Source organism: Salmo salar, chromosome 14 (assembly GCF_965601325.2).
Source record: "Salmo salar chromosome 14, fSalSal1, whole genome shotgun sequence".
Lineage (NCBI taxonomy): Eukaryota > Metazoa > Chordata > Actinopteri > Salmoniformes > Salmonidae > Salmo > Salmo salar.
In genome coordinates, this window is record NC_138304.1 from 33,542,171 (window position 1) to 33,556,442 (window position 14,272).

At 41.4% G+C, this 14,272-nt stretch overlaps 1 protein-coding gene across 5 annotated transcripts in view; it reads left to right on the top strand.

Annotated features, from left to right (window-relative positions):
- LOC106569352 (arf-GAP with GTPase, ANK repeat and PH domain-containing protein 3) overlaps positions 1 to 14,272 on the top strand; it is a 285,633-nt gene that overhangs the window by 141,011 nt on the left and 130,350 nt on the right. The window lies entirely within an intron of this gene.

A 14,272-nucleotide genomic window follows, 5' to 3' on the forward strand; every position in this document is an offset into this window, starting at 1 on the left:
TTTCTTTGATTTTGAAAGAAAAGCAATTCTTTTGTCCATTAAAATAACATCAAATTGATCAGAAATACAGTGTAGACATTGTTAATGTTGTAAATGACTACTGTAGCTGGAAACGGACGATTTTATTTTTTAATGGAATATCTACATAAGCCCATTATCAGCAACCATCACTCCTGTGTTCCAATGGCACATTGTGTTAGCTAATCCAAGTTTATCATTTTAAAAGGCTAGTTGACGATTAGAAAACCCTTTTGCAATTATGGTAGCACAGCTGAAAACTGCTGTTCTGATTAAAGAAGCAATAAAACAGGCCTTCTTTAGACTAGTTGAGTATCTGGATTGTCAGCATTTGTGGGTTCGATTACAGGCTCAAAAAGGTCCAGACTCGTCAGTCTATTCTTGTTCTGAGAAATGAAGGCTATTCCATGTGAGAAATTGCCAAGAAACTGAAGATCTCGTACAATGCTGTGTACTACTCCCTTCACAGAACAGCGCAAACTGTCTCTAACCAGAATAGAAAGAGGAATGGGAGGCCCCGGTGCACAACTGAGCAAGAGGACAAGTACATTAGAGTGTTTAGTTTGAGAAACCGACTGGGATAGGGAGAGATTGAATATGTCCGTTCACACTGCTGCTACTTGCCTCTCAGGGGAAAAAGCATCTCAGAATCAAGTTCAAAACCCATTTACATGCTGGAGTTTGAGACACCACTCACCAATGGGGTTTAATGTCACAGTGATGACAGAACAGCACAACAGAAATAAAGGATGATGTGCATCAGTGCTCAGGTCAAAGTAGAGTTCCCGAGTTGACTTTGGATTCTTCTTATCTGTGGCTACTGACAGTTGGGGGCCCATTTTTGTGCAGAACCATGTTTATGGTATGTTGTTAATGTGGGGTTGTGATTATAGAAAACAATTCACTCTACTATATCGAGTCAGCTAAGACGGAAAATGTGTCTCCCTTGGGTTAAATTTGGATTCCGCTCAACACTGGTGTCCAATTTACCTCTGAGGAAATGGTCCATACCAAGGCTTCAACAACAAAAATCTTAGAAGAGACTAAGAGACCCTTAAGTCAGCTTGCCTATAGCCCTACACAATAGAATAGATTGGTCAGCGGACATCCAGCTCTGTCTGCTTACTGCTGATTCTGTTCACTTATCTATCACCTCAGAATGAAATGACATTCTGCTGTTCAGAGCTCTACAGGTAAGTTATAAGAGCTGTAGCAGCATTGAGTAGACAGCTTTGTGAGTTTGGTTACAGAGGCGTAACAGTTACAAGGTAGGGAGATGATTCAGGAATGATTATGTCAATGGAGCTGCTGCTCTGCGTAAGTATATGCTAGACCGAGTCTAATGGCAGTGGGTAACAATCCACTACAAATGTAGGATCTTAATTTGAGCCAGTTTGCTACAGCAGGAAAATAGTCCTGCAGCAACAGGAAATGTTGATTATAATAAATAGGCATTTTTGTAGGGGTTGATACATTTTTTTGTAAAGGAAATCAAGTCTCAAATTTCAAAGTGGGAATTACATACTTCAGAAGCCTTTTTAAACCTGAAATACAGTAGAATTTTTACATTTCCTGCAATGCAGGCAAATTATCCAACAACATGGTAATCAAATGAAGATCCTACATATTTATGTGGTTACCAGTGAGGGATGTAAAAATACTTAGTCCAAGCTAAATTGGTACTCTGTAATTTGTAGCTAGTGGGAAAGGATCTCTTAATCTTTGGCAGGGAGATTTAGCCCTCACGGTCGTCCTCCGCTTTCATTCCCCACTGACCACACACAAACACAAAAACAAACAAAAAAATCCTTGTGGGGACCTAAAATGTATTTCCATTCAAAATCCTATTTTCCTTAACCCCTAATCCTAACTCCTAACCCTAATTGTAAACCTAACCCCTAAATTTAAAATAGCCATCATGGGAAATGTCCCCACGAGGGATAATATTCCTGGTTTTACTATCCTTTTGGGGATTTCCAGTACTCACAAGGATAGTAATACATACACACACACACACACACAGACGTGGGGTTTTCAGCATTTTCTTTCTCTCTGTTCTTTGAACTCAGTATGGGGGTTACTAATCGTGCCTCACTGCCCTTGGATTGAATAGTAATTTTTATTAGAGTGGACATGAGTAATGAGTCGAAAAACATGACAAACAATCCACCGATGCAGTTTTCCATCTCACACGAACAAAGGCCCTAGTGTCCTCTGGAGGGTGCATCACTGAAGTTGGGGCTCATTCTGTTCCATTTCTATAGGCATTGTGGGTACTGATGGGTTGCTAATTTTTAATGGATGGTATAAAGCAGAACAAAATGTATTATATTCGCTGTTTCAGCAAGGAATAAGGACAAGTGGCACTTGTTACATCAATCTGGATAGCCACAGCATATAGGCCTACAGTAGCATGTAACACGTGTGTAGCACAAACAATGTGTCACATGGTTTAATGAATGATGGCTATCACTTCAGTAAGGTAAAGCTTTGAGTGAATAACCTACATTCCTTCTATTTCTCCTCCTTTCTTCTGCCCTGTGTCGAACATACGGCCCACAGGCCGGATCTGGCCCCTGAGCGGGTCCAATCCGGCCTGCAGGTGTTTTTTTTTTGTGTATGTGTACTCAGAAAGTATTCATACCCCTTGACTTATTCCACATTTTGTTGTGTTACAGCCTGAATTCAAAATGGATTCAATCTTTTTTTTTCTCACCCATCTACACATAATACCCCATAATGACAAAGTGAAGACATGTTTTTAGAAATGTTTGCTAATTTATTGAGAATGAAATACAGAAATATCTAATTTACATAAGTATTCACACCCCTGAGTCAATACTTTGTAGAAGCACCTTTGGCAACGATTACAGCTGTGAGTCTTTCTGAGTAAGTCTCTAAGAGCGTTTTACGCTTGGATTGTGCAACATTTACACTTGGATTGAGATCATTCGTTCACCTACTCTGTGTCTCACAAAGACACAGCGGTTGGAACCAAGCATCTCAAATTTGGACTCATCAGACCAAAGGACAAATTTCCACCGGCCTAATGTCCATTGTTCTTGTTTCTTGGCCCAAGCAAGTCTCTTCTTCTTATTGGTGTCCTTTAGTAGTGATTTCTTTGCAGAAATTCGACCATGAAGGCCTGATTCACACAGTCTCCTCTGAACAGTTGATGTTGAGATGTCTGTTACTTGAACTCTGTAAAGCATTTATTTGGGCTGTAAATTCTGAGGCTGGTAACTCTGATGAACTTATCCTCTGCAGCAGAGGTAACTCTGGGTCTTCCTTTCCTGTGGCAGTCCTCATGAGAGCCAGTTTCATCATAGCGCTTGATGGTTTTTTGAAGAAACTTTCAAAGTTCTTGAAATTTTCGGTATTGACTGACCTTCATGTCTTAAAGTAATAATGGACTGTCGTTTCTCTTTGCTAATTTGAGCTGTTCTTGCCATATTATGGATTTGGTCTTTTACCAAATAAGGCTATCTTCTGTATATCAACCCTACCTTGTCACAACACAACTGATTGGCTCAAACACATTAAGAATGAATGAAATTCCACAAATGAACTTTTAACAAGGCACACCTGTTAATTGAAATGCATTCCAGGTGACTACCTCATGAAGCTGGTTGAGAGAACGCCAAGAGTGTGCAATGCTGTCACCAAGGCTGTAACACAACAAAATCTAGAAAAAGTCAAGGGGTGTGAATACCATCTGAAGTCACTGTACTTAAAATGACTGAAACCAAATCGAAACTGTGTAGGAATGATAATGGACCTACAGTATATTCATCCAGTTTCTTTTTTCTTTTTTTTAGGGGTGGATCAGCTTAATATTGCGGAAAGAATATTGCTTCCATCAATGTAATTGTCTGCATCATTTCCAATCCCCCATTTTTTTTTTTGGTAAATATATAAATCCATACACGCATGCAAACATATACACATATATACATACACATACCGATATAGACATACATACTTTTTTAAAGAATATACCTTTATTATTATTCCCCGCAAACCCTACCAACGATCGCCCAATTGGAGTAAATAAATTGAAGGCTTTTACCTTCAATTTATTCATCTTAAACACATTTTACAGACAGTCTATTTTACAATAGTTATTTTTTGTTTGTTTTTAGTCCTTCCTCTATTTCTGATGTCCATCCAGTTTGATTTCTATTTGTAACTGTGCTATATCACAAAATTTCTGAACCTATATACATTTTACAGACCCCGTATGTTTTACATTGTTTATCTTGTTATTAGTCCCACCCTTCAGCTCCATTCAACCCTTCCCATCTATCCATCAACATCATCCATTTCGGATTTCTATTTGTCATATATTTTTCAACTGTGCTGTGATGCTTCACAAAACAATTGAACCTTTCTATTCTCATAGCTTCTACAGATTGTATATTAAAAATAAAACATTTTCTAAAATTAATTATTATATTATTGATTGATTGACTATGGCTTTTCAAATCACCCAGTATTGCTATCTGCAGCGTTAGGTCTAGGCAAATGTTGCAATTCTTCAGCCATTCCTGGACCTGTGACCAAAAACGAGCTACATATGGACAATACCAAAATAAATGATCTAATGACTCTGCCTCCTCACAGCAGAATCTGCAGAGCTGGGAACATTGTATCCCCCATATATATAACATTCTATTGGTTGCAAGAATTTTGTATCGTAATTTAAATTGAAAAATTCTAAGTTTTGAATCTGGCGTTGTTTTGCGTATCAATTCATAAACCATGTGCCATGGAATGGGTACATCAAAAATCTCTTCCCAACTATTTAGCAATTTATATGGCACAGCTATCAGTTTTTTGGTCCTTAATCCAGTTTCTTGATTGTCTCCAGCTCGCTAAAAAAGAAAGGCATTTCGCTGTACTTGGGCACGTGACATAAAAATGTATAACTAAATAATCACCTAAATGAAAGCTAGATAGTCATGGAGCATTGGAAATTCAAAAAAACTATGAATAGAGGCCTTATTATTTATTTATTTTTAAACATTTTGACGGCAAGGAAATATAGCACATTTTCAGTGATGCCCCTCTGGACCGCGTTGAAGACCGAATGCGGCCCCCGGCGCAAATTGAGTTTGACACGCCTGCTCTAAGTGGTCAACATCACTATAGAGCCCCATTTGTGTGATGACCTCTAATTCAACTGGATGGCCTATCTATTTCTGGGGTCTTCCTTTGTGTGTTTGGCCCTCTCTCTTTAAGAGATGCAAGAATTGAGACAACAGTGGAAACTACTGTTTATCTCTTTGCAGTTAACTGCAAATCTGTTCATGTCAGAGTGCTCTTAGAACAGGGTGCTCAAGAGTTGCATAAACTAGCTCCAATCAGCGTTTTTATTTTGAGAGGATCTACTTTGTGTCGTTTCGTTGTCCTCTTGTCTCTATCATTTAATATGTTTTACAGAAACATTAGCTACATTTGTATGCTAACAATAAAACCTTGACAAAATGAGTGGCAACCTCATTTAAGCTCCTATCTACCACTTCTGAAATAAACTCCCTCACTCAAGCAGAGTTTCAGAGCCACAGCATCTAAAGAGCGTCTTTGGTTCTCATGTTCTAACATGTTCAAGGAGATGTGTCAAACTGGTAGTGAGAGGGCTTAGCAACACAAAGCCTGAATCCACCTCTGGTGATGCACTCAACATGCCTCAGCCTGGAATAAAGTGAGATCGCCATAGCAACAAAGCCTATTATTGTATACAGTGTTTTAAGTCAACCTTATTGCTTCTAAAACAAAACATTTCAAGGTAGAATAACGTTTGAATGAATGTTTTTCAACAATTGATCTCATGTTGTGCAAATGTTGCAACTTTCACTGAAGCCCTTACACTTAACTTACACAGACAATAAATATGGATTGGACAACTGCTTTCAATTTGTGTCAAATATTGTTTATGGCAAGAGTGCTCTAGAATACCTATGAATAGGTACTTGAATACAGGCCTTTGCTCTCAAAATTTTCTTCTGGAATATGTTTGCCTTGGGCATGAGAACATTGTTGCTGCAACAGACATATGCACCTACAGTAAAGGATGCTGCCTTGTTTGGTGTTGTAGGTTTTCATTGTTCTGGTGTAGACCGACATAGGGGGATCCCACCTGGTTGTGCACCTTATTGCCTGCAGACAGGGTGTCTACACCCCCTCTGTTGGAGATGGTATCTCCATTGTCAAACGGTTGTTGTGACAGATGCTAACACTCTTTACGGTGTCCTTTGAGAGAGGTTATCTGTGTGTTTGGTTTGGTTATGGCAATAACCTACAGGCAGACACAAACAATTCTTCTGACTTTCACCCAGACTGTAATTGTTCAATCTAATGGTTTTCTAGACAGTTTTTTAAAATGGTGATTATTCAGTCAAATGTTCCTTCCCTATCTGATGTTATTAATAGAGGAAACATGTTGTGTCACGTCTGGTAATCTCTCACTGTTAAATTGAATTAGCAGCCGCAGCATCAGTTTGCCTCAAGGTGAGAGGAGGAGGTAGTGTCAAATCAAATCAAATTGAATTTGTCACATGTTTCGTAAACCAGTATTAGACTAACAGTGAAATGAATAGCTTACTTACGGGCCCTTTTCAAAGAATGCCGTTAAAGATACAAAAAATATCAAATAAACATGGAAATAATGACACACGGAATAAATACACAGTGAATAACAAATAACAATAACGAGTAAAAATAGCATGGCAACATACAGTACAGGGAGTACCAGTACTAGGCTTGGACTATATACCGTTTATACCTTATACCAGTGATAGGTTCTAAATGAGCATAGTAAAACTCACGGACGATTTAGTAAAGCTTAAACCAAGTTTATTTCACTTATTGGGTCATACAGCTGCATAAGACAAAGCCATGGTTCCACCAGTGGTAGTATATATACTAGGGATGCACGATATATCGGTGAACATATCGGAATGGGCCGATATTAGCTAAAAATACCAACATCGGTATCGGCCTGATGTCTAGTTTAACTCCAATGTTAAAAACCGATGTCAAAGCTACCGTGCTGTAATAACGTAATAACGGCACGTAAAATGTTGTGCAACACAGCATTCCTAACCTAGGCCACAGTGTATGCTGTGTGGATCGAGCAGTCAACAAGTCGAGTCAGCTAGACAACTCAAAGGCGAAATCCATTAAAGCCAAGATAATGGAATTCATTGCCCTTGACAGTCAACCGTTTTCTGTCATGGGTGATGTTGGCTTTTGCTGACTGGTCGAGCACCGGTACATACTACCAAGCGCGCTATTTGGTTACACAGTAATAGCGTCACTGCTATTAGCTTCACGGCATACATACTATGGAACGCTGTTTGGGTCTTTGCGTTTCAAAAAAGATAAAGTAACACTGTTAAAGCTGAAAATAAGCAAACACCGGCCACAAATGATGTGTTTACACGCGTTGGTAGTAAAGCATCATTTGTTTGACCGGAACTTCTGGGGTAGCGAGCTTTAGCTTGGTACCTAGCTTGCACCAATACAACCAGCCTGAAAACAATGACCAGTAGAAGCTGCAGTCATTTTCATTATTCTTAACAATGATTTTGGAATCCTTGTGAGTAAGTATTAGCTAGGTTGCCACTTGTTGTTCGCCTATTGAAATTGAACTTCAGTTCATGAAAATAAATAGCTAGCCAGCTGTTGCCCAAAGCAAACGTTATAAGCAAGCCAGCTAGCTTCATCTGGCTAGTGAGGCTCCACCGGGCCGGGTTATGTATTGTGAAGCTAGCCACAATAAGGATTAGGCGCAATAGTGGAATTTGCGGTTATGCATTTCCTGCACTCATTTGAGTTTTTTTCTACACTGCCACGATATGGGCAAAAATACTAGGCCTTATTTTTTACCAAAAGTTGCAATTGCGCTTTAGATCAAAACACTTGGGTGAACTTTTGGAATCATGGAAATATAATTTTTATTATAATTCTATAATTAGAATATAAATAATAGTGGGCACTTTGAATACAGTGTTTGACATGACAACAAATGAAAATGCCATGGACGAGTTATTGTGACAGGGTAGGAACCAAAGTGATGTTCCGTGTCTTTCGCTACATTGAATCTTTATTCATATAGCCAACATATTCATGCTTTGCCTATTCCTCTTTGATTTAGAAGATACTGTTGCACAAACAACATGCTGATTTCAGACCTCCACCAGCACTGGTATCAGGCTGTATTAGCTAGCTACGTTTGCGATTAGCATTAGTGGCTATCAAGATTTAGCTTAACTTGCTAAGAAAATACAAACTAACGTTAGCTGTTTGCAGATGTAAGAAACACAAACTAATATTGTTATTATAGAACGCTTGTGGATTTATATATAGATTAAATTGGAAACAACATTGTTGCATGTGCTGCATTGACCATGCAGACTGAACGAAGGTATCTCGTGGTCAAGCAACAATACATGCCCTCCTTGAGTGACAGGGGGTGGGACTAGGTCTGTGTGGAAAGCAGCGTGGAGATGGAGAGGGATGACTCAAGTAGCGGAGTAAACTATAAAAATGGACGTTACACACAGTGTATCACATTTAACAAACCAAACATTCAAATACCATTATAGAAGGTAGAGTAAAAAACCCAAACTGGTCCGTGCATCAATACTGGTATATAGTAAAGTACGGTATACCGCCCAGCCCTAGTGATTGCCCTTCCTTTACTCAATACATTCCCCCTACAGATAACCATTAACTTCTGGTGTACAACCTAGACTATGGCATTCAATAGGATACCTGATAATGCACAATATTTCAAGTTTAGAACTCATCACCAGGGTCATTCGAATACCAGCGATATGAATTACAATAAAGCGAGTCTTCTTGGGTATGACGCTACAAGCTTGGCACCCCTTGTTTTTGGGGAGTTTCTCCCATTCTTCTCTGCAGATCCTCTCAAGCTCAGTCAGGTTAGATGGGGAGCGTAGCTGCACAGCTATTTTCAGCTCTCTCCAGAGATCACCTTCAAGTCCAGGCTCTGGCTGTGCCACTCAAGGACATTCAGAGACTTGTCCCGAAGCCACTCCTGCATTGTCTTGGCTGTGTGCTTAATGTCATTGTCCTGCTGGAATCTGAGACTTCGTCCCATTCTGCGGTCCTGGGCGCTCTGGAGCAGATCTCTCTGTACTTTACTCCAATCATTTTTCCCTCGATCCTGACTAGTCTCCCAGTCCCTGCTACTGAAAAACATCCCCACAGCATGATGCTGCCACCACCATGCTTCACCATAGGGATGTGCCAGGTTTCCTCCAGTCGTGACGCTTGGCATTCAGGCCAAGGAGTTCAATCTTGGATTCATCAGAATCTTGTTTCTCGTGGTCTGAGTTCTCTAGGTGCCTTTTGGTAAACTCCAAGTGGGCTGCCATGTGCCTTTTACTGAGGAGTGGCTTCAGAGTGATCATCGGGTTCTTGGTCACCTCCCTAACCAAGGAAGAATGATGGAAGCCGCAGTGTTCTTGGGGACCTTCAATGCTGCAGAATTGTTTGGTACCCTTCCCCAGATTTGTGCCTCTACACAATCCTGTCTCAGAGGTCTTTTGACATTTCCTTGGCTTGGTTTTTGCTCTGACATGCACTGTCAACTGTGGGACCTTATATAGACAGGTGTGTGCCTTTCCAAATCATTTCCAATCAATTGAATTTACCACAGGTGGACTCCAATCAAGTTGTAGAAATATCTCATGGATGATCAATCTAAACAGGATGCACCTGAGCTCAATTTTGAGTCTCATAGCAAAGGATCTGAATACTTATGTAAATAAGGTATTTCTGTTTTTATTTTGTCATTAATCAATTTTAGAATAAGGCTGTATCAAAATGTGGAAAAAGTCAAGGGGTCTGAATACTTTCCGAATGCACTATAAGTGGCTAGATGTTAAAATCAAGCTTTTAGATTACAGCAGAGATGTTAAATCCCCTCCGGGATTAAGATCCCTGTTGCCTAAATTGTTTTGTGCGTAAAAAAAGTGTATGTATATGTGAGTGTGTGGATAGAGTCCAGTATTTGTGCATAGTCAGTGCAAGAGTTTTTTGTTTTTTTAAAGGGTCAATGCAGGTAGTCCGGGTAGCCATTTGATTAGCTATTTAGCAGCCTTGTTTAGCAGTCTTATAGTTTAAGGATTGAAACTGTTCAGGGTCTTGTTGGTTCCAGACTTTGTGCACTGGTACCGCTTGCCTTCCTCTGATATCACCTGGTATAGAGGTCCTGGATGGCAGGGAGCTCAGCCCCAGTGATGTACTGGGCCTTACTCACCACCCTCTGTAGCGCCTTGCGGTCGGGTGTCTTGCAGTTGCCGTACCAAGTGGTGATGCAGCCAGTCAAGATGTTCTCAATGGTGCATCTGAGGGCCCATGCCAAACCTTTTCAGCCTCTTGAGGGGGAGGAGGCACTGTGTGGGTGTGTGTGGACCATGTTATATTCCTTAGTGATGTGGACACAGAAGAACAAGAAATCTCTAGATGAGCTCCACTACAGCCCCATCTCCTGTAGTCCACGATCAGCTCCTTTGTCTTGCTGACCTTGAGGGAGAGGTTGTTGTCCTGGCACCACACTGCCAGGTATCTGACCTCCCTATAGGATGCCTCATCATCATCGGGGATCAGTCCTACCACCATTGTGTCATCAGCAAACTTGATGATGGTGTTGGAGTTGTGTGTGGCCACATAGTCCTGGGTGAGCAAGGGAGTACCGGAGGGAACTAAGCACACAACCCTGAGGGGCCCGTGTGTTGATGGTCAGCGTGGCGGATGTGTTATTGCCTACCCTCACCACCTGGGGTCGTCCCATCAGGAAGCCCAGGATCCAGTTGCAGAGGGAGGTGTTCAGTCCCAGGGTCCTGAGCTTGGAGGGGACTAAACAGCATTCTTAAATAAGTATTCCTTTTGTCCAGGTGGGTGAGGGCATTGTGGAGTGCAATAGAGATTGTGTCGTCTGTGGATCTGTTGGAGTGGTATGGAAATTGGAGTGGGTCCAGGGTGTCTGGGATGATGGTGTTGATGTGAGCTATGACCAGCCTTTCAAAGCATTTAATGGCTATAGATGTGATAGTCATTTAGGGAGGTTACCGTGGCGTTCGTGTGGACTTTTGTGATCGCGTACACATATTTTGCAGAGGTTATCGCAGATGCAGCGAAATGCTTATGTTTCTAGCTCCAACAGTTCAATAATAATGAGCAATACAAAACAATACACACACATCCCAAAAATATGAATATATGTACAGTTGAAGTCGGAAGTTTACATACACCTTAGCCAAATACATTTAAACTCATTTTTTCACAATTCCTGACATTTAATCCAATAAAAATTCCCTGTCTTAGGTCAATTAGGATCACCACATTATTTTAAGAGAGTGTAATGTCAGAATAATAGTAGAGAGAATGATTTATTTCAGCTTTTATTTCTTTCATCACATTCCCAGTGAGTCAGAAGTTTACATACACTCAATTAGTATTTGGTAGCGTTGCCTTTAAATTGTTTAACTTGGGTCAAACGTTTCGGGTAGCCTTCCACAATAAGTTGGTTGAATTTTGGCCCATTCCTCCTGAGCTGGTGTAACTGAGTCAGGTTTGTAGGCCTCCTTCCTCGCACATGCTTTTTCAGTTCTGTCCACACATTTTCTATAGGATTGAGGTCAGGGCTTTGTGATTACCACTCCAATATCTTGAATTTGTTGTCCTTAAGCCATTTTGCCACGACTTTGGAAGTATGCTTGGGATCATTGTCCATTTGGAAGACCCATTTGCGACCAAGCTTTAACTTCCTGACTGATGTCTTGAGATGTTGCTTCAATATATCCACGTAATTTTCCTCCCTCATGATGCCATCTATTTTGTGAAGTGCACCAGACCCTCCTGCAGCAAAGCACTCCCACAACATGATGCTGCCACCCCCGTGCTTCACGGTTGGAATGGTGTTCTTCGGCTTGCAAGCCTCCCCCTTTTTCCTCCAAACATAACGATGGTCATTATGGCCAAACAATTCTATTTTTGTTTCATCAGACCAGAGGACATTTCTCCAAAAAGTACGATCTTTGTCCCCATCTGCAGTTAACAACCGTAGTCTGGCTTTTTTATGGCTGTTTTGAAGCAGTGGCTTCTTCCTTGCTGAGCGGCCTTTCAGGTTATGTCGATATAGGACTCGTTTTACTGTGGCTATAGATACTTTTGTACCTGTTTCCTCCAGCATCTTCATAATGTCCTTTGCTGTTGTTCTGGGATTGATTTGCACTTTTCGCACCAAAGTACGTTCATCTCTAGGCATCTCCTTCCTGAGCGGTATGACGACTGTGTGGTCCCATGGTGTTTATACTCGCGTACTATTGTTTGTACAGATGAACGTGATACCTTCAGACATTTGGAAATTGCTCCCAAGGATGAACCAGACTTGTGGAGGTCTCCAGTTTTTTTTCTGAGGTCTTGGCTGATTTCTTTTGATTTTCCCATTATGTCAAGTAAAGAGGTACTGACTTTGAAGGTAGGCCTTGAAATACATCCACAGGTACACCTCCAATTGACTAAAATGATGTCAATTAGCCTATCAGAAGCTTCTAAAGCCATTTTCCAAGCTGTTTAAAGGCACAGTCAACTTAGTGTATGTAAACTTCTGACCCACTGGAATTGTGATACAGTGAATTATGAGTGAAATAATCTGTCTGTAAACAATTGTTGGAAAAATGACGTGTCATGCACAAAGTAGATGTCCTAAAAGACTTGACAAAACTATAGTTTTTTAACAAGAAATTTGTGGAGTGGTTGAAAAACGAGTTTTAATGACTCCAACCTAAGTGTATGTAAACTTCCGACTTCAACTGTACATAGGGCAGAAATCTCTTAGGTGCAGAGATTGTAGCCGGCTAGTAACAGTGACTAAGTTCAGGGCAGGATACTGGGCGGAGGCCAGCTAGTGGTGACTATTTAACTTTCTGATGGCCTGGAGACGGAAGCTGTTTTTCAGTCTCTCAGTCCCAGCTTTGATGTACCTGTACTGTCCCTTCCTTCTAGATGGCAGCTGGGTGAACAGGTCATGGCTCGGGTGGCGGAGGTCCTTCCTGTAACATCAGGTGATCTTCTTGGCCTTCCTGTGACACCGGGTGCTGTACAGTAGATGTCCTGGAGGGCAGGCAGTGTGCCTCTGATGATACGTACGGCTGACCACACCAACCTCTGGATATCCTTGTGGTTGCGGACAGTGCGGCGATACAGCCGGACATGATGCTCTCAATGGTGCATCTGGAGAAGTTTGTGAGGGTCTTAGGGACCAAGCCAAAATGTATTCAGCCTCCTGAGGTTTAAGTGGTGCTGTTGTTCTGAATCCTCATTGTGTGTTCCGTCTGGCTCCGCGGCCTTGTGAATGTTAACCTCTAGAAAGGTCTTACTCACATCGGTTATGGAAAGCAAGATCACACAGTCATCCGTAACAGCTGGTGCTCTCATGCATGGTTCAGTTTTGCTTTCCTCGAGGCGAGGCATTTATTTTGTCTGCTAGTCTCGCGTCACTGGGCAGCTCGTGGCTGGGTTTCCCTTTGTAGTCCGTGATAGTTTGCAAGCCCTGCTACATCCTTCGAGTGTCAGTGCCGGTGTAGTAGGATTCGATCTTAGTCCTGTATTGATGCTTTGCCTATTTGATGGACCGTCAGAGGTCGTAGCTAGATTTTTTATGTGTCTGAATTAGGGTCCTGCTCCTTAAAAGCAGCAGCTCTAGCCTTTAGCTCAGTGCTGATGTTGCCTGTAGTCCATGGCTTCTGGTTGTGGTATGTACGTACGGTCATTGTGGGGACAACTTTGTTGATGCACTTATTAATGAAGCTGGTGACTGATGTGGTAAAGTCCTCAATGTTATCAGATGAATCCTGGAACATATTCCAATCTGTGCTAATGAAAAAGTCCCGCTTCCTCGGACCGCTTCTGTGTTGAGCGTGTCACTGGTACTCCCTGTTTGAGTTTTTGCTCATAAGCAGGACGCAGGAGGATAGAGTTATAGTCTTATTTGCCAATGGGAGGGCAAGGGAGGGCTTGTATGCATTTCTGTGTGGGGTATAATGGGGATCTAGAGTTTTGTCATCTGTAGTTGCACAGGTGACATAATGGTAAAAATGAGGTAGATGTGCAATGTGTGTGCATGCGTGTGAATGTTTGCATTGTCAGAGATGACTTGAAACCATGATTGCACTTCCTCCCTTTAAGCTATGAGACAGACCGTGGCAAGGAATCA